Source organism: Chiloscyllium plagiosum, chromosome 14 (assembly GCF_004010195.1).
Source record: "Chiloscyllium plagiosum isolate BGI_BamShark_2017 chromosome 14, ASM401019v2, whole genome shotgun sequence".
Classification (NCBI taxonomy): Eukaryota; Metazoa; Chordata; class Chondrichthyes; order Orectolobiformes; family Hemiscylliidae; genus Chiloscyllium; species Chiloscyllium plagiosum.
The window spans coordinates 18,865,730-18,889,095 of NC_057723.1; the positions used below are offsets into that span (position 1 = coordinate 18,865,730).

Below are 23,366 nucleotides of genomic sequence, written 5' to 3' on the forward strand. Positions count from 1 at the left end.
TGGCAGGTTTCGTACAGGACTGGAGGCGATGTCACATACTTAAACTCCTCACGATATTCACGTGTCACTAGTCTTATCACGTTAATTAGCCGCGTAGATGTTATATAGAGACAGCTGCCATGGCGCCTTATCTGATTCTGAGTGACAATCCGTGACTTTCCTGATCAACTCTGATGTGTTCTTTTCTTTCATCAGCTGGAAAAGGCTCAGAATAATAAAAAGTGGTGTACTAATTAACTGCTTTTCTTCATTGTGGCTTCAACAAATTAAAACCAGTTAATTACATACACAAAATAAACCATATTAAATGCATACAAATTATTTATTCAAAATTTCTTTTTGAATGCTGGAGTTAATGGAAGAGTGTGTAGATGTGTCTTTTTGAGTTCTGTTGCTCTGAAGGCTACAATCATAAATAAAAAAAAACTAGTCTCTTGGAAGCAGAAGTCAGCCTTTGATTATTTACAGATATCAGGAAGATCACATTCACACTACACTGATTCATGCCTATCTGATTGCATGTGTTCACTTTAACTCTAGTAATTTGAGGTGTAAGCTCACTTCGAGAAAACTATTGCAATGAGATCCTAATTACAGAATCAATAAGGAAACTATGCCGTGACTAAATGTGGCTTATTTCTTTATGACTGAAAATATGGACCAAGATGTTGAGTTTCATCACAACTTGTATATGATCTCGGTCATGTTCCTGTAGTGACTACAGTAGTATCACAGAGATTTGACAAAAACACGTAAATTCATGAGGGCTCTGGACAAAGCAGATTCGGGAGAAACTGAACCATGAGTAAAATAAGCAATAGCAATGTAAGATAAACCTTTCCAAGTAGTGAGATCTTGCGGGGGGAATGCACTGTATGAGAGTGTGGCAGAGACATGCAAAAGGGAATTGGATTGTTACCTATGAAAGAAGTAGTTGCAGGACTCTGGGAAAAAAGGCAGAGGTGAAGGACATGGAGATTTGCTCCTTCAGAGAGCCAACACAGACATGACAACCCAACGGCCCCCTTCTATGCTATAACCACTCTATATTTCTTTGGTCTGCTGGCCTCACTTGTTTCTTCCTGGTGAACTGCAGGCACGAGATATGATGGAGGAAGGTCATCAGTCCAGGGGGTTGGAACATTGGCAATAAAGACTGGTTAGTGACACTGACACTAAGCAGTCAACTTCAGTGGCACAGCTTGAATACATATGGTGGCATTTTAGCCAATATGGTGGGTTGTACACATCCAGTGTGAAGTGATGAGCACACTGCCTGTCATTTTGCTTTTAGGCATTTTATGTCTTTAAGAAAGGTGTTGCACATTTAATTTTCTAGGCTGTTACCTCTAAAGTGCCGTGTTAATTAAGTTCCCTTCCTTAGAAAAAATGCTTTAATTTCATCAAAGAGAAAATTAATCAGCAGACTTCTCACTAGTGTCACAGTTCACAATTAATGTTTATTATTCACTGATCATATTATTGCATCATTAACAACAGAAAATGATTTTTAATACTGGGAACAATTGGGTAATTGATCTTTCTGAATGGTCATTACTACCCATCCATGGCCTACAGCACAGAGAGCTATTGTAAGCTAATAAAGACACAAAACTGAACAAGAAATTGTCAAAAGCATTCCAGCCTGTAACTCTCTCCTGGGTATCTATTATTCCATGCATAAACCATCCAAAGCACAGGCTGTCACTCATTCACAGGTATCCATTATATTCTATATTTATCAACCTCTGACATCCTGATTTACTCATTGCTTGATTTCCCTCCATTTTGGGTAAGAGCCCTGTTTTGGTTGATACTTGTCCCAGATGGTTGAAATCGGGAGCTTATTGTCAAGGGAATCATAGTAATGATATTCACCTCTGTGTGCACATTACTGCACATCCGTGCATGAATGTACTGCACCATTGATTCATCCATCATAAAGTTAATACTTTGTGAGGACACAATTGCAATGCTCCTCTTATAGCTTGGCACGATACTTGGAGATTAGGAAAGAAGACAACTTTAACTTGTGCAGCTGCGGGAATGATGGGCTTTGCAAATCATCCCAGGTGTTCATTGTCCTTTACAGAATCTTAGCATAATCTAAAATACTTAGATTCTGGGTTCTGATTCTCTGATATTTACAATTAGAAATTAATAATTTGAACTCTTAATGAGATTACAATCAGTCACCCATTCCCAGGCAATCATTAGTCAACATTTTACACAAATAAGCATTCTAGTTTCTTTATTCAACTGAAACTCGGTCACTAGGTAAGACTTTGTCTAAAATCTGTTCCTATGGTCATGAAAATCAACTTTATAACAGATCTTAGGAGCTAAAAAAATACATTTTGGCCAGGCTTTCTTTTGTAGCTTTCTTTCCATTTCCTAGGAAGCTTTTGGCCTCAACTTATCTCCATCTCATTAGGTCACTGCTGAGATTAGGCACTCCACATTCTGTAAAGTTTTTTCCAAGCTGCTGCACTGCCAGAACTGATATAGGTTTCCCATGTCTTTGCCACAACAGTCAATGAGCAAAATGTGCTCAGTGAAATGATTCTGCAACTGAAAACGACATGGCAATGTTCAACCAACAAATATTATTATGAAAATATACATGATCAACCTTCCTTTTACCTGAAGGGCCAATGCAGTAATCTCTGTTGTGCAACTCTGGTGCCCCGCCTGCTAAATCGAGTGCTGTCGACAAGGCTCATAGGCAGCCCTGTTACAGTGCTTATGATGAAAAACAAGTCAGATACTGTGTTTCACTCAGCTGCAGATCTCTGTTGCGTGCCCACCCACATATGAAGAGCTGCAGTTTTCCATTTTTGGCTGTTCTGCAGGAAACAGGAGAATCAAGAACATAGCAAAACATAAACATTGTTTACATCTTTTCTGCATCTCTGTAATGTTGGAATTGTGCTGCCTTTCTGCATTTTATACTTCTGTGGCAAAATACTTAGCATGTGACTTCAGTCTCTGTCCATTGTAATGTACCAAACTGTGGAGCTGTTACTTAAGCAAGCTGACGTGATAATGCCACTAGAATTCAATAAGTATTGACCTATTTCTCTTTATTTTTTATTTTTTGTAAGAAACCTATTCCCACCTTTGAATGCATCAAATTATTCTGTACTCTGAATAAATGCACACTAAATAGACAGAAACTTTTACACAAAAACAGAAATTTCTGGAGAAACTCAGCAGGTTTGGCAGCATTTAAAGAGAGAAAGCAGAGTTAATATTTTGAAGAAGTATTCTGAAAGTTCATTGGATTCAAAGTGTTAATTCTATTTCTTATCCACAGAAGATGTCAGACCGGCTGAGTTTTTTTTTTCGTTTTAATGTTCAGGATCCACTTTTTATTTGCTTTTTAAAATAAAAAAAAATATTGTTTCAGTATCTACATGGGATATTCCTGAACCGAGCAATCTCTTTCCGCCTCTGTTTTTTTTGGCAAAATTCATAACCACATCATAAATTGCATCCTTCCAAGTTGATGAAAATAATATTAGTGTGTAATTATCACTGGACTGGTCAAACCGCCAAACATTTCAAATGTTTATTGCTAGAGATTTCTGTTGAAGTGCTGTAACTTTTTTGTTATCAAATGTGGAAGCCATCCTTTTACCAGTGATAGTATGCTGAGTGTATAATTGTCTGGGTATTTTTAATGATATATAGCAGCCTTATGACAAAATGTTCCCAGAATCATCTAGTGTCAAAGCCTAATCAGTTTGGAGTGGCATGTGGGATAATAATCTAGGTTTTTACTTTTCTGTGTTTGAACTTAATGCTGACTGCTCATTTAACATTGTACAATTTTTCACAGTCCACTAAATCATTCACAAATTTGGCAATTGGCTGTTATGTATCTATAATGTGTGCCATTCTGAACCAGGCACACATTTCTCAGAAAGGACTTAAAATTATTGTCTTACTTTGATTAAATAAATTCATAGCATTATACATCTCTGCAGTTAGGAGAATCATTAAAAATCAAACACACTAAATAAGCACACAATTTACTCAGATTTTGCTTATCACTGGCAGATTATTTTGTGACATTTTCCAGTATCAATGTAGTCCATTAATAAGAAGCCTGTGAAAGAGAAAAATGGTGCCAACCAATCGATAGCTGTTTTGGACTGAGAAGACGTAAGATATTATTGACGAAATACAGATCTGACAGTGAAGAGGTTTGTTTCTGAATTTCTTAATACAAAGGGACTGATATTGTCATGTCTGACTTTGGAAGAAGGAATGGTCAGGCATGTGCTGAACTGCAAATGAGCTGAAACTGAGAAGGTCACCCGAATAATTGCAGACCAATCAAATGCAATAGGCCAGCAGAGAAGTATTATATAGATTAGCCCATAACTGTCTGCCATGTCTGAAATATTTCTGTAACTACTGATTGTATCATCATGAAATTTTCACAGATGAAAGAACTCCATTTGTGAAGCTTGCCGAAATAGTGACATCTGGCATTTAGTCCATACTGGCATGAATATCAAACTCATTATCTTGTGTCTCCCACAAATTTTAAGAAACCTACAGATTGATGTTTTTGTCATCACAGAACACTAATTTAACATGTGCATTGTATTGGCACTGTTAGAACACAAACATGTTCATATTTGAAGGTAATTTAAAACTTTCAACTTTAGGGATTCCCTGGAGATTTAACTGAGGCATGTGCCAGAGAGGAACTGAAACAATCTTTTGAATGCAGAACTTTCACAGCAAATGAGCAATTGCAAAGCTCCCATTCTTCTGAATTGCTGTTCCCACTGTAACTTTCTTTACTTCAGGCTTAGCTTTTATTTTCCAACTTTGTATTGCTCATATGACTTATTTACCTCTGGCTAGAAATAGAGCAAAATATTTTTTGTTTTCACATAGTTTTAAGGGAAGACATTTAAAAGTGACAGGTCAGTGTGTTGGAATACCATCCCAGTCTCTGAAAGATTTAAAGTTTGCTATCAGGGAAAGTGGGCAGGTTATGATTCACACAGGAGAGAAACTTGAATTTAGTCACTGCATCACTGAATTCACAAAATTATGCAGTTACCATACATGGTCTGGAAGGGTGGATAAGGAGGATAAGCCTTGAGGGAGGAGATGGAAACCTTCAGCACAAGTGCTAAGGTTGGGAAAGCTGTTCAATGAACCAATCCACACAACAGCCTGATGTGATTATATTTAACAAACCAGAGTCATCAGCTAATATCCAGATGCCTTCACCAGCAGATCTCAGTACATCCTGTCCAACCAATGAGGGAAGGAGATAGGTGGTCAACAGTTTACCAAGAATAGTATCAAGAGTGCAGAATAGCAAGCTGAGGCACTGCCTCAAAGTTTAAAGTCGTGCCTTACATCTTAATGGTCAAAAATTGAACACAGTTCTTACATTTTAAAATTTTCCTTTTGACATATGGTCACTAATGAAATCACTGAGTGTTTGTCATCTATTACTTCTGTGCATTGATTTCACGTGTTCAGTGCAAAAGCTATGACTATTCCCACATCTTCTACTGATGCATGTTTAGCATTTGTGCAATTTACAGTGTATTTTTACTTGATGCCAATATCATGTCATACGTACTTTCATGTTTTGTATGTTGCTTTCCACTGATTTTTCCATTTGCATATTGAATCTGTCTCCTCTTGCCCTTTGATGTTTTGTTTATCTGGAAAATTTAACAGCTGGTCTTGGATTTCAGTGTCTAATTCAATCTATGCATAAAGATGGGAAAAAAATAAACTTCCTAGCACTGAACTTCATAGCATACCATTCAGGAACATGATTTTTCCCCACCCTGACATCACTTCCAAAACAATTACCTATTGCTTTATTTTCCACTTCAGCCAATTCATTGTCCATACCCAATTCTACTGCAAAATCTGACAGTTGTCAGCTCTCTGACTTACATTTGATCTTTAAAATATTGGTTACAGTTATTTTAAAATTAGGTTTCCTTATCCCACCTTCCCAGCCTTAAATATTTTGTTGGCAAATATCACTATTATATCTATTGTTGCTTGGACTGTTCTTCCTCTAATAATGAACTTACTAATTTATAATAACACTTTAATGATAGCAACAGATATGTTCTTACTTTAGGGTTTAGACATTTTCCCACTGGATGCTATTACCTATCAATTACTGTCCTTATGTTATCCTGCATGATAATTGTTAATACAAGGCACTCACAGACAAATTTCACAAAGTTGCATTATTTTGTATGGATCTTTCATACAATGTTTTTCCTATCTCAACTTGAAGTGCACCACATCTAATGTAATTTAGAATGAGAAAGTAATCAGAATGCAAGCAAACATTATTCAGAGACCAGAAAACAGTTAACACGGTTAAAAAAAATGTGCATTTTGAGTATATCGTACAATGACTCCCTGGTGAAGCTGTTTATTGATATGAACCAAGTACAGGTGAGTGGAGGTTGTAATTAGCTGAAGTTGGCAGGCTTTCACTTTAATTATAACCCCAACCTATCCTTAATATATTCTGAGCTCTAATGCTGCTGCCTCAGCTCCACTGGGGCATCCGATCCATCTAATCCTCATGGTACACAGCATTACAAGGAATCCTGTAAACACCCACCATCCTTCTACCTTTTAAACATGATTAACCAATAAGTAGATTCCACTGTATATGGTGTGAATAATATGTACAAATACTCCTTGTACAAAAAATAAATGTACATTTGAAAGAGAAAACATAGGTTACCATTTCAAGTGAGCTTAGTTATATCCACTGTGCTATTAGTAAGGGAGAATTTCATAGATTTGACCAAGTGGCAGTGAAGACATTGCAGGCTGTGACTTGGAAGGGAACTTGCAGGTTGTGGTGTTCCCAGGCATCTGGGGTGTTCTTGTCCTTCTCTGTGTCAAAGGTCGTGGGTTTAAAAAGTTACTGTCAAAGATATTTGTAAAGATCAATTTGAAATTTGAGGCTCCTTTTATCAAAGCAGAGCAATTAAGTGCTGATTGGTGGATTTGATTAAATTGCAAAATTCTGAGGCAGAGTTGATATAAAGACTCTTGCAAGTGATTTAGGGAGTTGGCACAAGAAATTATTTCAGTTACGGTACAATTACGGAGTAAGTTGACCTTTAGAAAATTTGGATGAAAATGAGAAAGAATCTATTTGATCACTTCTTTTACGTTTACTTCATGTTTATGAAATACAATGTTTGCATGAAAATAAATACACTTTATTGCCTTTTTTTTTCAAAGAGATTTAACCTAACAACACTTTATGACAGTCTCTGAAAAGACTATTAGACTACTTTACTGAGTGAGATCAGGGTACTATGGGGAGGTTTGGGGTTATTATGAGAACTGCCACCTCCAAATTTCACGCAATGCTAATTGGAGATATTGTTTAATTCGAATGAAATATTTTTCCAGCAGAATGTAGAATGCTTAAAGAAATTCTGCTTGAACAGCATATTTAACTTCAGGACTCTGTAACTTCCTTGTTGTGTCAAATGCTGTTTAAATGCTTTCAAAACATAAACAAATAATTAAAAACCACAATCGTACTGAAGATAGTACAGGATAACAAAAACCAAATTCCAAGCACAAAGTTTCACATGTTACAACACCTGCTGTATTTGTATGATTGATTCTGGACAGAGAAAACTATTTACTTTTGCATGGCAGTGTCTGGTTTCAGTATGCATCAATGACAATCCCTGAATATGTGCCATATTAATGTGATATGTTCAGATGGCCTCATCTGTATTTTCCAGTGCAGACAAGTCGTGTATAAAACAGCTGATACCTGAGGAGAGTAGAAACTGTATTGAGTGATATGAGTTCCTGAATTCATTTGTCCAGCACCTCAGATGGGAACAAAATCAAGTAATTGGTATAAATGTCACATGTAGGCAGTAGAAAGTTGACAATGTGGTAAAATATCAAAGTGCTGCTCTGCACTGGACAGGAGTTAGAGATTTAATTTTCCCAATGCCACTAGCACTTTTTGTTGTGGGGAGACACTGAGCCAAGGCCAATTTCTTACCCTGATGGAGCAAGTAATGTAGATTGACTCATTCTTGGGTTTTTCTGAACAGGCTTTGGCTAGTTGGGAGCAGGACAGGCAGTGATGTGTGAGCAGGGCACCCCAAAGAAAAACCTCATCCTCCCAAAATATCAGGGGAACCAGATTTTTCAATCAAAGTAAAAGATCCTGTACAAATGTCATTAACTCCCAAATGGCACACGGTGTCTGCTTTTACACAGCATGTACTACATCGTGCACTATGGGACATGCTTAATACAGCTTTTGCTGGCCTGAACACTAATCCCACTATCACCAAATTGCATTAGGTCTCAGCTTAAGGCTTGTCACAGCATTAATTCAGCAGTACCAGAAGTCTGTGCGTGCTCTCTCTCTCCCTCCAGATCTTGTTCTGTCTCTATTCCTAATCCTGTAAGAGTACTTTATTATGAGCCAGTGATTTGTCAGCTGTCTACCTGTTCACTAATATATTCTGATGGCTCGTTTCATTTAACAGTATCTACTGCCGTGGCCAAGAGCCTACATTTGTCACTGGAAATATATTGTTCTTTTTAATTCCAGGTCTAAATTAGTAATGGCATATTTAATTCTTTTTTTTTTCCCCGCAAGTACAATGTTCCAAATATTTGAGTCATGCTTCAGGGCAACTGTGTGAAGCAGTGGATTAGTGCAATTTTCTTCCACCGCTGGCAACTGGGTTTGAATCTGTCTTGGGCTAATGGGATGGAAGTCTTCTCCCTCTGCCAACTGTGGAAATCCAAAGTGAAATTACCTTAATATCGTCATAATAGGCATGAGGCCAATAGTATTGTGGAATCACAGCATTCTAAGATAGATCTTGAAGATTATACCATATCAATTTAAATTATCGATGAGGAAAATAACATTTAGCCCATCTTGATTCATCCATCCATTGTGCTGTATGAATTTTCATTAAGCAATTCTCGGAGTTATCCTCCAATATTCTGTGTGGAACCCTATTTCATGTGTTAAATCCTTCACTTGGGAGGAATATGTTTCTAGTTATCTCGCTTAAGTTTACAAATGAAAAAAAGAGACATGTTGCTGAAGATTTTCATCATACATTCATGAGGACAAATGAAAGATTGTAAAATTTCAAACAATCTCCACAACGTATACTACAGGAAAACGTGGTGTTGACTGATTGGCAAGTGGACTTTTGTTGATGGATTGCCTTGTACAAAGGGGCAGAGATCTGAGGAGAATAGAAATAGAAAGGGCTGGAAAATCTCAGCAGGTCTGGCAGCTTCTGTGGAGAGACAAACAGAGTTAACATTTTGAGACATGACTCTTATTCAGAACTTGATAGATGCTGTCAGACTGGCTGAGTTTCTTCAGCACTTTCCGTTTTTCGTGCAGATTTCCAACATTTGCGGTATTTTCGTTTCATTTGAGGGAAATATGGAGTGCCAGTGCACGATAATTCAAGAAAGGTAAAAGGCTTAAACATGTCTATTTTGTTTGCAGAGAATAGGACCCTGTACATGAATGTATGCCACTTCCAGCAAAAGTAAATGAGCCATGTTTCAACTTCAACTTATCATCTTAGATTCATTGTTAATGTAGCTGTTGGTGCACTCAGAATTATTTGATAAATACTACTCAATTCCAGAGTCATATCAATTAGTAGACACTTTGTGTTGGACTTTTACAAGCATGGGGCCCAAAACTGCTCTCAATATCCCAATTGGTCAGACTGCATTTGGAATATTGTGAATAGTTTTGGGTGCCATATCTAAGGAATGATGTGCTGGCCTTGGAGAAGATGCAGAGGACAATCATAAGAATGATCCTGGAGGTGAACGGTTTGTCACATGAAGACCAGTTGAGGCCTCTGGGTCTATACTCGGAGTTTAGAAAGATGAGGCAGGAGAGGTATCTGATTAAAACGTACAGAATACTGAGAGCCTGGCTACAGTGGACGTGGAGAAGATGTTTCCATTAGAAGAGAGACTAGAATCTGAGGGCAGAGTCTCTGAATGAAGGGATGACCCTCTAGAACTGAGCTGAGGACAATTGTCTTCAGTCAGAGGGTGGTGAATCTGTGGAACTTATTGCTGCAGAAAGCTGTGGAGGGAAATTCATTGAGTGTTTTTTAAACAGAGGTAAATAGGTTCTTGATTAATGAGGGGATGAAGAGTGGGGAAAAAGAAAAAGAATGGAGTTCAGAAACATATCAACCATGTTCAAATGGTGAAGAGACTCCATGGGCTTAATGACTCCATGGTTTGATTTTGTATGGTTTGTGCTCTCCCTATTAGAACATGTTTGATTTGATCAACTTATCATTGGAACAAACAGCCAACAGGCATGGCAGCACATTGATACTGAAATTCATACGTGTTGCTCAATTGTGTGGTTGTTAAAATATCTTTTTGACTGATGACAGTATCCTATTAGAGGAAAGTATAACTTGTATTGCCATTACATCAGACCAACATAAAACAGTTTGCCTTGGCTAATGTTCAAACATTGTGATTGTTTGAAATTTGATATTGATGTATTTGTCCTAATGAATGCAAGACCAAACTCTTTAGGAACAAGTTTCTCTTTTAAACAATATTCAACTTCTGTATTGCTAAGTTTACCTTTCTGAGCTTGAGTCTGTTTCTACTTATCCTCACCTCGTAGAGGGCTAATCTGGATTTACGTTCTCAGTATAAAATGTCTCATGGGCTGTTTGGCTCTCTCCTCTCAAATCTGAAAAGCCAAATTCAAAGTTTTGTCTTATCTCAGATACTTGTCAGGAATCAGCCTAATGGGATGAAGGGATGCAGACAATCCGAGATTCAAAGCAAAAATGAATTCAAGATAGGACAATATTCTGTTTTCTCTTATGATTGTTGTCTGCAGTGTTGGATATATTGTATGTGAATTTGCTAGGATTCTATCAATTTCACTCTTAACAATTTAAATAGCACTCAGAATGTAAGGCATCTACCCAATTTTTCTTTTGATGCGCAGTTGTTCACACTTGTCTGCATTGTATTTCAGCAGTCATTGTTCTACTTTCTTATAAGTTTTGTCAAACCGTATGCAGTAACCCCTGATTTGCTTCTTCAACCTTACTACTCTTCTTAGTTTTGTGTTATTTGAAAATTTAGTCAATTTATACCAAGGTATTAAACCTAAATCATAGAATCTCTACAGTGTGGAAACAGGCCATTCAGCCCAACAAGTCCACACCAACTCTCCTAAGAGCATCCTACCCAGACTCACCACCCCCACCTTATCCATACATTTCCCATGATTCATCCACTTAGCCTACACATCACTGGACACTATGGGTAATTTAGCATGGCCAATTCCCCCAACCTGCACATCGTTGGACTGGGAGGAAATCCACACAGACACAGGGAAAACATGCAAACTCCACACAGACAGTCACCTGAGGCTGGAATTGAACCTGGGTCCCGGGCACTGTGAGCAGCAGTGCTAACTGCTGAGCCACCGGGCTGCCTAAGAGCCACATATATGAAGTTCATCTGATAATATGGCCATTTCTCCCTTATGCAATGCTAACAAAAACAGACCAAATTGTTTTCCAGTATCTTGAAGTACAAACTCTTGTACATCAGAGTTATTTGTAAAATACCATGAAATATCTCAATACTTGCATTCCATTGTTTGCATAGCAGTGCTGACTAAAGTATTACATCAGATACTGATGTGGTATTTTATTCCACCATAAATCTGGCTAGGTAGGGTAATCAGAAATAAAATAAAATGTTCGAGTAGACAAGATTATTTGTGGACAGCATGTTGGACATAGAACTTGCCCACTCTTGCCTTACAATTTCTTGACAGAGGTAAATGCATTTATTTAAACAGTACATAGGCCTAAGAAATGCAGAGGAAATTATTCAGCTGTCATACCATTTCTGATGTCTTCAAGTAAAGAGAGGGAGTTTTGCTTCCAGGTGTATTAGTCTGAATGCGCCATACACATAAAAGTAATATAGAAACTAAATTCAGGTCACAATTCCCCCTGAGTTTCTCAGTGACAGCAAAGATGAAGTAACAGCTTGTTTCTCAATGGAAAAGGGGCTTTTGGAAGTGTTTCTATTTCCATGTGTCTTAAACACAGCTGAGACACCATTGTTGTTGCCCCTGTCAACTTCAGAAGCCTGCTGTGACTTGAGGTATATAATATCTTCTCAAAGTGAGAGTGGTTATTGCCACCCTTTATGAGAAAAAAGAATGGACATTTCTTCATTGTACAGCATCGATAGCTTTTACTAAAACAAATTGCGATTTCTAACACGTCGTCACATGCGTGGTTAAGAAGACAACCTGTTGGATATGTAGTAATAATTGTAAAGAGTAAATCTTACAATTAATTGTAATCTGTGGTGCATTGTTTTTATTTTATGTTTGCCTTTGTTTAGGTAACAGACGCATCACTGAGGACACTCAGAAAAGCCTGATTGACTTTCAAGGAAGGGACAAAGATTTGAGGAAGAAAGTCGGTAAGACAAATACACTTTTTTCATTTCAGCAATAATAAGTGAAAAATCAAGTTCTTTGACTAAACTTGAAAAATCTTTGGCCAGAGTGTTTTGCTGTCTTCTTCCGATTTCTATTTCAAATGGTTTATTTGTAATCATTGTGAATATTGTCATTTTATAGATGCTGCTGATTAGTTAATAATTATTGGCATTAGTCAAAGAGTGTGGTGCTAGAAAGGCACAGCCAGTCAGGCAGCATCCAAAGAGCAGGTGAATCAATGGTTTGAGTGTACGCTGTTCATCAGGAATGAGGGGGTGTCCAAAGGGGGCTAAGAGATAAGTAGGGGTAGGGCTGGGGGGAAGGTAGCCGGGATTGCGATAGGTAGATGAATGTGGGGATGAAGGTGATAGGTCGGAGAGGACGGTGGAGCAGATAGATGGGAAGGAAGATGGACAGGTAAGACAGTTCAAGAGGGTGGTACCGAGTTGGAGGTTGGATCTGGGGTAAGGTGGGGGGAGGCGAAATGAGGAAACTGGTGAAATCCACATTGATCCCATGTTGTTGGAGGGTCCCAAGGCAAAAGATGAGGCGTTTCTCCTCCAGGTGTCGGGTGGCTAGAGTTTGGTGGTAGAGGAGGCCCAAGGCTTGCATGACCTTGGCGGAGTGGGAGGGTGAGTTAAAGTGCTTGGCCCCAGTGCGGTGGGCTTGTTTAGTGAGGATGCCCAGGGATGTTCTCTGAAACTTTTCGCAAGTTGGTGTCCTGTCTCCCAAATGTAAAGGAGACCACATCAAGAGCAATGGACGCAGTATATGACATGTGTGGAAGTGCAGGTAAATTTCTGCCGGATGTGGAAGGAGCTTTGGGTCCTTGGACAGAGGTGAGGGGGGAGGTATGTACGCAGATCTTGCCCTTTTTATGATGGCAGGGAAGGTGCCAAGAGTGAAGGGTGGGTTGGTGGGGGACGTGGACTTAACAAGGAAGTCGCAGAGAGAATGGTCTCTCTGGAATGCAGATAGGGATGGGAAATATATCCCTGGTGGTGGGGTTCTCTGCTGAAATGGTAGAGGATGATGGGTGGAAGGTGAGGACTGGGGGTAGTCTGTCCTTGTTGCATTGGAGGGTTGGGGTTCAAGGGCGGATGTGTGGGAAGTGGAGGAGATGCGCTGGAGGACATTGTCAACAACATAAGAGGGAAAATTGCAATCTTTGAAGAAGGAGGCCATATGGGATGTTCTATGATGGAATTGGTTCATCTGGGAGCAGATGTGGCAGAGGCAGAGGAATTGGGAATAACGGGCAACATTTTTTACAGAGGCAGGGTGTGAGGAAATGTAGTCCAGATAGCTGTGGGAGTTGGTGAGTTTGTTTTAGATGTCCGTGTCATGTTGGTCACCGGAAATGGAGATGGAGAGGTCTAGGAATGGGAGGGACGTGTCTGAGATGGTCCAGGTGAACTGGAGGTTAGGGTGGAAAGTGCTCGTGAATTTGATGAACTGTTCAAACTCCTCGTAGGAGCATCGAGGTAGTCATCGATGTAGCGGAAGAAAAGGTGGGGGATGCTGCCGGTATAATTGTGGAAAATGGACTGTTCCACATACCTGAGGAAGAGACAGGCATAGCTAGGGCCCATGCAGGTGTCTATGGCTACCCCTTTGGTCTGGAGGAAGTGAGAGGATTCAAAGGAGAAATTGTTGAGGGTGAGGACCAGTTCTGCCAAATGAATAAGAGTATCAGTAGAAGGGTCCTGGTTGGGTCGGCAGGAGAGGAAGAAATGGAGGGCTTGGAGGCAATCATCATGGCGGAAGGATGTGTACAGGGACTGAATGTCTTTGGTGAGGATGAAGCATTGGTGGCTAGGGAAACAAAAGTCATGAAGGTGATGGAAAGCATGTGTAATACCCCTAATGTATGTGGGGAGTTCTTGGGCCAAGGGGACAGGATGGTGTCAAGGTATGTAGAGATATGTTTGGTGGGGCAGAGCAGGCTGAGATGATGGGTTGACCAAGGCAGTCAGTTTTGTGAATTTTAGGTAGGAGGTAGAACCCGGCAGTGTGGGGTTCCTGGACTATGAGGTTGGAGGCCATTGGTGGGAGATCCCCTGAGGTGATGAGGTTGCAGATGGTCTGGGAGATGCTGATTTGGTATTGAGAGGTGCAGTCATGGTTCAGGGGGCAGTTAGGAGGAGGTGTTCACGGGTTGGTGTCTGGCTTCAGCGGTGCGGAGGTCGGTATGCCAAACTACCACTATGCCACACCTCCTCCCCCTCCGCCTTGTCTGCTGGTTTGATGGTGAAGTTGGGGTTGGAGCGAAGGGAGTGGAAGGCTACGCATTGCGAGGGTGTGAGGTTGGAGTGGGTGAGGGGGGTGGACAGGTTGAGACGGCCAATGTCCCGGCGGCAATTGGAAATGACTCCCACAGCTACCTGGACTACACTTCTTCCCAAAACCGCAGTTTCCCCTCCTACATGGTTGATGATGCCCTCTAGCACATCGCCTCCACTTCCCGCACCTCCAATCGCAACAAGAACAGAATACCCCCGCCCCAGTCCTGACCTTCCGCCCCACCAACCTCCACATACATTGCGTCATACTCCGCCATTTTCGGCACCCACAAACAGACCCCACCACCAGGGATATATTTCCCTCCCCACCCCTATCTGCATTCCATTTACACAGAAAACCTCCATGCTAATACCGAGACTGCATCTTTGAGAGGCATAAGACACATTTTACTAAAAGCTATAAATCAACTTCAAGTACATGTACCCCTTGTTAACTATATCCGTTGTGAGCATGCATTAGCTCTATCTTTGCCAGTTTATGAAATCCCAATTGCAAATAAAAAGAAAATAAACTATGTACCTCAGCAAATTGACCAAGTAATATTATAGCTTAGGTACTGGCCAAGAAATCTCACATCTTAGCTTATCAGCAACATTGTAAATTAACACAACCATTACTTGGTGGTAAATTCCATTAATAAATTTACCCAGTAAAATAATCCCACTCCATTATGAATGTGCCATCATCTATCAGTTAATGCCAATAATTAGGAGAAAGTGCTGGAGATCAGAGATGAAGAGTGTGGTGCTGGAAAAGTACAGCCCGTCAGGCAGCATCCGAGGAGCAGGAGAGTTGACGTTTCGAGCAGAAATGAGGGCAAGGCCTAAGGGGGCTGACTGATAATTAGGAGGGAGGTGGGGCTGGGGGAAAGGTAGCTGGGAGTGTGATAGGTAGATGAAGTTGTGGGTGAAGGTTATAGGTCAGAGAAGAAAGTGGAACAGATAGGTGGGAAGGAAGATGGACAGGTAGGACAGGTCAAGGGGGAAGTGCCGAGTTGGAAGGTTGGATCTGGGCGAGGGTGGGGGGGAGAGGAAATGAGGAAACTGGTAAATTCCACTTTGATGTCGTGTGTTTGGTGGGTCCCAAGGCGAAAGATGAGGCATTCTTCCTCCAGGCATCGGGTGGCTTGAATTTTTCAGTGGGGGAAGCCCAGGACTAGCATGTCCTTGGCAGAGTGGGATGGTGAGTTAAAGTGTTCGGCCACAGGCAGCGAGTTTGTTTAGTGTGGGTGTCCAGAGATGTTCTCTGAAACATTTCGCAAGTTGGCGTCCTGTCTCCCCAATAGAGAGGAGACTACATCGAGAGCAACAGACACAGTATATGACATGTATGGAAGTGCAGGTAAATTTCTGTTGGATGTGGAAGATTTCTTTGGGCTCTTGGACGGAGGTGAGGGGGGATGTATGGGTGCAGGTCTTGCACGTCTTGTGATGACAGGGGAATGTGCCAGGAGTGGAGGGTGGGTTGGTGCGGGGCATGGACCTAACAAGGGAGTTGCAAGGGAGATTTCTTGGCCATTACCTAAGCTATAATATTACTTGGTCAATTTGCTGAGGTACATAGTTTATTTTCTTTTCATTTGCAGTTGGGATTTCATAAACTGGCAAAGATAGAGCTAATGCATGCTCACAACGGATATAGTTAACAAGGGGTACATGTACTTGAAATTGATTTATAGCTTTTAGTAAAATGTGTCTTATGCCTCTCAAAGATGCAGTCTCGGTATTAGCATGGAGGTTTTCTGTGTAAATGGTCCCATAAGCATAAGTGCTGTAAAAGAGTTCAACAGATCATGGTGCCTAACTTGTTCTGTGCCTTAATATTGATGTTCAGTCAGAAATCAGGAAGTTTGTGTTAAATCATAGCTTTTTTTTTCTTATTTTCTTCCCTTGTCCCTTGGAAATCATGATTTATATAATATGTTTCCACAAATCCCAGCAGCTTCAGGATCTTGATTCTGGGGGTGATAGGAACAATCTCAAAACTATCTTTGTAGAGCATATGCACACTGATCAAATATCCTGGTTGGTATTACGTTTTCTTCTCAATTCAAACACACTGATGTCAGTTGTTCTGTTTCTATTGCCATACCACCTGAGATTGACTGGTTAAACAGACTAGTTGTTAAACCTGTGAACTTCCTGATCATAAAGATTCAGGTGTTTTTTTTCCCCCAATAAGCACATTATACATTTGAACCAAATAAATGTCAGGCAATGACCATCTTCAGCAAGAGAATATCTAATCATCACTGTGAGACTCAATGCCACTGAATCAACACTGGGGCTACCATGTTAAGACGATATAAGATGTAAGAGAAGAATTAGGCCATTCTGCTTATCAAGTCTGCTTAGCTATTCAATCATGGCTGACATGTTTTTTAACTCCATTGTCCTACTTCTCCCCATCACCCTCGATCCCATTTACCAATCAATAGCCTATCTATCTCTGTCTTAAATATTTCAATGGCTTGGCCTCCATAGCCTGCTGCAGCAATGACTTCCATGGATCAACCACCCACTGGCTGAAAATAAATCCTCTTCATTTAAAATCTGAAGGGTTGACCTTAAGTCTGAGGCTGCTTCCTCAAATTCTCACCTCTCCTACTAGTGGAAGCATCTTCTCCATATCCACTCTATCCAGGTCTGTCAGTATTCCAGTATTTTCCAGTAACTGAACTGAACTAGCCATATCAATAATGTGACTATGCAAGCAGGTCAGAAGTTAGAAATGCCGCAATGAGTAATTCATCTCCTGAAACCTCAAAGTCTGCCTACTGCCTTTAAGACACAAGCCAAGAATGTGATAGAATAATACCCATTTGCCGGGGTGACTGCAGTTCCAGCCACACTCGTGAAGCTTGACTCTCTCCAGGACAAAGCAGCCCCTTTATTGTCACCACATTCAATAACATTTATTTCTTCTACTCCTGACCTTCGAAGCCGTAGTTTGTACCATCTACAAAATGAATGCAGAAATTCATTAAGTCTACTTCGGTAGTCCCCTCCTAACCCATGTCCACTTCCACCTAGAAGGATAAAAGTAGCAGATACATCGGAACACCACTACCTGCAAGTTCCCCTCCAAGCTTCTCCCCATCCTGACTTGGAAGTATATTATTGTTCCTGCAGTATCTCTGGATCAGAATCTTGGAACTCCCTCTTTTACGATATTATGGCTGTACCAACTTAAATCAATTGCAGCAGTTTAAGAACATAGCTTCAAAGGACATTTAAGAATGAGTAATAAATGCTGGCCCAGCCAGCATTGCCCACATCCCATGAATGGAAAGCATTAGATGAACAATGCAAAAGGAAAAAATGAATAAAGGATTGCTGGAACTCCTTGATGAATGTATTTTAGGAGGGTAAATTAAGAGATTTAATATTATTTACTAATAACAAGGGGCATCTTGACAAGCATATTCATATTTGAGACTGCTCTAGTGAATTGGGAATAATCAATGGAATCAAGATCACAGCAATGAATAATTTGTGGTTGTGCAGCTCATTAACATATTTCCTTTTCTTAGCTATTAATCTCAGGCTTTTCCCCATGATCTGTGCCTTATGGGTATATAGAGACTTTAAAATAGGGGAGGAACGGTGTTATCAAACTGTCACTGTCATAAATTATGCTGATTATTAGTGAAGGGTATTGTAGACTGGGATGAAAGCCTCATGCACTTCCACATTTGGAATTATCATAGACTGTGGTGTTCTCCTTTGGAATTCTTCAGTCAATTGCAGGAGAGATATGTTGTCATTTTTTACAACCTGGATTGTTGGGATATCTCCAACAGAGGTCGGAGAAATCTATAACCAATAATCATTGATTAACTCACCCTGTGTGATAGTCCTAAACCTTTCTGTATTCTCAGCAACCCAAGAACTGATTTTACAAGATGTTGATGCTTGTTATAGTTGTCACTAGCTGCTTTGCCAGCAAAGAAAGAAGAAATCCGAACCAAGGTATTAATTTATAGACTTGCTGTCTGTCATCTGTCATATATTGTGTTGTCAATAAAATGAAAACAGCACTGACAATGATTAAAAGTGACACCGAAAGACAGAACTGAGGCGATTATATCAGGGCTGGGTAATCCTGTCAGAAAAATGATTTACAGGAGGGTATAGAATAGGAATTGTTTTCAGTTCTGAAATTTCTGAGAAGGCTGGGAATACAAGGTTTTCTGCAACTTCAATTGTTCCAAACAAAAATTGTTTACTTTGTTCTCCCTGCACAGATATTGCCCAACCTGCTGTGTTTTCCAGTACCTTCCATTTTTATTCAAGGTTTCAGTTACTTGTAAAAAAATCATAAAGCTATAATTCTTTAATGGGTTCATTCATTTTTTGTTTAAAGTTCAGGGGAAACCTTCCCTTGATGACATGAAGAAGATGTTTCACTCCATCTTCCCCATCACTTCAATGTTATTTAGTGTACCCATCCGAGCACAATCATGAACTTGAGACACAATTCTACAAAACAAAAAATGTAGACCATGACTGTATGCTGTGACTGTACTGCAGTGGAGGGGTTTTCTTTTTGAAAATGGTTTTTAAGTCCTGAAAAAGTCAGGAAGAAAACCCAACCCCACAGAGAAATGCAGTTTTTTGAAATGTTCTGTGGGTGGCATCACAGGCCTAGTCTGCCCACTGTAACTTCAACAACTGGAGCGAAAATAATAGTGTACACTGAATCTAAACAGTCAAAGGGGAAAGATTTGCTGATTTGATGTTAACTGTTTGTACTTTCATTTCTACATTAATGATTGACTTTTTCTGTCACAGAATTATATCAAATCCACTTTGCATGCAGCGATACCCAAATCTGCTGCTGCAGTTGGGGTTGATAAGAGATTTGTGGAACTAAATTAATATGTATTCAGATCTTTGATGACATTAATTCTAAAAGCTTATGCGTCATCCTGCTATTACTATAATTTCGACAGTTTACAGCACATTTACTCGTATGCAGGTATACCAGAAAAATAAGGAGTAGTCAGTACTCTTCAGGGAAATAAGAGAGAGAAATGTATCCTAATGTCCATTAGTAGTCCATTAGTGAATTGCAGTCATTTTAAAACTGGGACACTACAGGGTGCATTAAGCAGGACGGGCTGAATATGTGTATCCTCAATAGACAAGTAACCAGCCATCACCAAACCAACAATTTTCATTGCATGAGTACCATTGTGAAAGAGACATTTGGTTTTATGAAGCATGTCTGTCTCAGTCAGAGGCAACAATTGTATTTCTCTGCAGCTTAACAAATATCTGTACAAGTTATAATATGTTTTCACTTCTATTGCCAGATATGGAAAACTGTTGTTTGTTTCAATCAGAAAGTAATGCATGCAGGCTATAAACAATGTCTTGCTAATAATACGGGAACATTGCACTATAAATCCAGCTGTCATCTTTTTCACAAACATTTATTTCTGCGCAGTGTAGCACTTAAGTATGTGAGATTTTATGCTTCTGTTGTTGAATGTCACATACTCAGCTAAGACCACATTGTTGTGCAGTTCGTAACCTGACCATATTGATGGGGCAAGAGGAGTTAGGAGGTGTAATATAGGGAGAAGCTGAAGCAGCAAAGAGAACAAGGAGAACTGCATAGCATCTGAATAGAAACATTGATGCTGGATAAGTAACCATCTTCTTCAGCACAGTTGACATTATTGCCTCAAGGACCAAAGCATATAAAAGATATGCTAAATTGTAAATTGTTTTAGAAGCCATTTTAATGAATGCATTCATGACAAATGTGAAGAATGGAAGTTTTAGCAAATACAGTAATGTAAGACACATATGAAATCCTTAGGGAAGCTAGCTCCGATGAAGTTAATTTGTGTCAACCTTCAGAATCCCATTACATTTGGTCTTTCATTCCTTGACAGTAGTATTTTAAATTAATAATCAATCACAGTTCATGATTAATCAGTCACAGGTTTTCATAATTGTTGCACCCAGAATCTGACGTCTATGATATGTGGGAGAGACAGTATGCACAAGTGAAAGAAAAGGCTTTATATTACATATGCATTTATGCAGGAAGGCAGCCAAAAAAAATCCACAGATATCCCTCTCTTGCTGTCAGATTCAAAACTGTTCTGGAAAGAAGAGGCATATGGGGGCACACTCAGAATACTTGATGTTCACATTTCTGCATATTTTTGTTCTCTTTACCGATCAAAACCATTTAAGGGTAGGACTGTGCTTTCACTTTGGGCTTTGTTTCATTTATCATCTGAAGTATTTATCTATTCCAACTGATATCCAGGTCAAGCCCTTGAGTACTCATTCCATCAGAAAAGAAAATAGCAAAAGAAAGGGCAGTTGCCATCTATTTTTTTCCAGTAATGGATATTACGTGGAATATGAATTGGGATTGAACTGTGTTGTGAACAATATTTTGCTCTAGCTCTCCGTTAAAAGTTAGGGGTAAGCTTTGCAGCACTGTACTTTTTGGGATTTGTGATACAGAATGTGTTTGAACAGACTCACTGATATGATTGAAGTTTTTCTGAAACTAGAAATTTAGTTAACCAGGCGACACCGTCTTGCCCACCAGCTGGAGAGCGAGCAACAGATCTTTCAGAAAGGCCAGACATGTTAAATAGAATTTAGGAATTTAGCACAGGAACCCTGCTTCTCCTACTGTCAAAATGGGCTGGCAGATCAGACACCAGCAGCTCCACATTTTCCACATCTCCCAGAGAGAATTATAGAAGCACAGAACCTGACAGTGTGGAAGCAGGCCATTTGGTCCATTGAGTCCACACAGACCCTCTGAGGAACACCTCTCCCAGACCCAAACCCCCTACTGTCCCTGTAACCCTGCAGTTCTCATGGCTAACCTGCACATCCCTGGACACGCTGGTCAATTTAACATGTCTAATCCACCTAACTGAGATGCTGGCAATGCATCCACTGCAGATCCAGGATAAGAGACGGATATAGGCTACAGGTGAGCAAGGGCTGAACAGGAGTCGTAGAGTCATACAGGATGGAAACAGACGCTTTAGTCCAACTCATACATCCCGACCAGGTTTCCCAATCTAAACTAGTCCCATTTGCTTGTGTTTGGTCCATATCCCTCTAACATTTTCCTATTTATGTACCTGTCCAAACGTCTTTTAAATGTTGTAACTATAGCTGCATCTATCACTTCCTCTGGCAATTCATTTAATATATGCACCCCTTCTGTGTGAAAACGTTGGCGCGCTGAGATCCCTTTTAAATCATTCCTCTCTTGCCTTAAACTTATGCCCTCTAGTTTTGAACTTCCCTACCCTGGGAAAAAAACCTTTGCTATTCATGTTATCTATGACTCTCATGATTTTATAAACTTCTACAAGGTCACCCCTCAACCTCCCGCACTCCATGAAAAAAGTCCCAGCCTATCCAGCCTCTCCTTATGACTGAAACCCTCCACACATTCAAGCCTTTGCTCATTGTTTTCTTTAAGGTGGGAACTTTTGACTGCTTGAAAGAGATTCCTTACTCGTAAGGAACGAAACTGGGATAAGAAATGAGCCCAAGTTAGCCACTTGTGCTTCTTCATATTCAATAGCAGAAAGGTGTATGTGGGGCGTATTATCTTCAGCTAATGAAGCTTAAAAATATCAGTAATTTTAAGCAAAGGAAGTGTGGGGTGGAAGTTGGTTAAAACTCCCACATTTTAAGCTCTGAGTCACGAGAAAGAAGGTGACAGGGAATCCAAGGAAAGAACAACAGAAGGTTTCTCAGCAAGTTCCCTACCTGATGACAGGACCCTTAATTGGGCACCACCAGAGTGCCTGACAATGAGGAAAGTGAGTGGGAAAATGCACAGTCCCAGTCATGGTGACTGTTAAACCTGCAGCTTTCTGAATATCAGTGATAGTGGGCTCACGCCCTTGCATACATCAATTGCCCACCTATTCAGCTCAGTTAGCATTAAAGTGGAAAAGACATTCACATGTCTTCCCACACCAGACTTAATTGGAACAGAGGGAGGTAGGCAGTGTGGTCCCATCCAATTAAACACCTATCACTTTCAAACACACTTTGGACCAGTGTGTTGTATTATGCCTCACAGACAATATGCAGTGTACCCATGAACTGGTACACCTTGGGCCAGGGTGTTGTATTATACCCATGGACTACTACTATATTGTGAGCTTTTCTTCTAGTAATATACAGGGCGCCCTCCGTACCCACAGAGTCGGTTACCGTGGTTTCAGTTACCCGCGTTTATGGTGGCCCGAACATATTACATGGAACATTCCAAAGCCAGGGATTGGGGGCTGTTGGGGTGGTAAATTTCCAAGTTAAATGAATGTGTTCGCTGTTATCTGTGGTTTTAGGCTTCTGAGGTATGTCTTGGAACATATCCCCCTGTGGGTATGGCTGGACTACTGTATCTGTATCTAATGCAACAAAGCTGATGTTAGCTCTCTTAGAACTAGATGGGTTAACAGGGTTTTGAAAGATTCAGCAGACAT

The 23,366-nt window shown here is 40.1% G+C and overlaps 1 long non-coding RNA gene across 1 annotated transcript in view; it reads left to right on the forward strand.

Annotated features, from left to right (window-relative positions):
• Positions 1 to 23,366, forward strand: part of LOC122556530 — an 840,555-nt gene that overhangs the window by 708,278 nt on the left and 108,911 nt on the right. Inside the window, exon 3 of the long non-coding RNA XR_006313553.1 lies at positions 12,469 to 12,549. This is a non-coding gene — a long non-coding RNA (uncharacterized LOC122556530). The remainder of the gene's footprint in view (positions 1 to 12,468; positions 12,550 to 23,366) is intronic.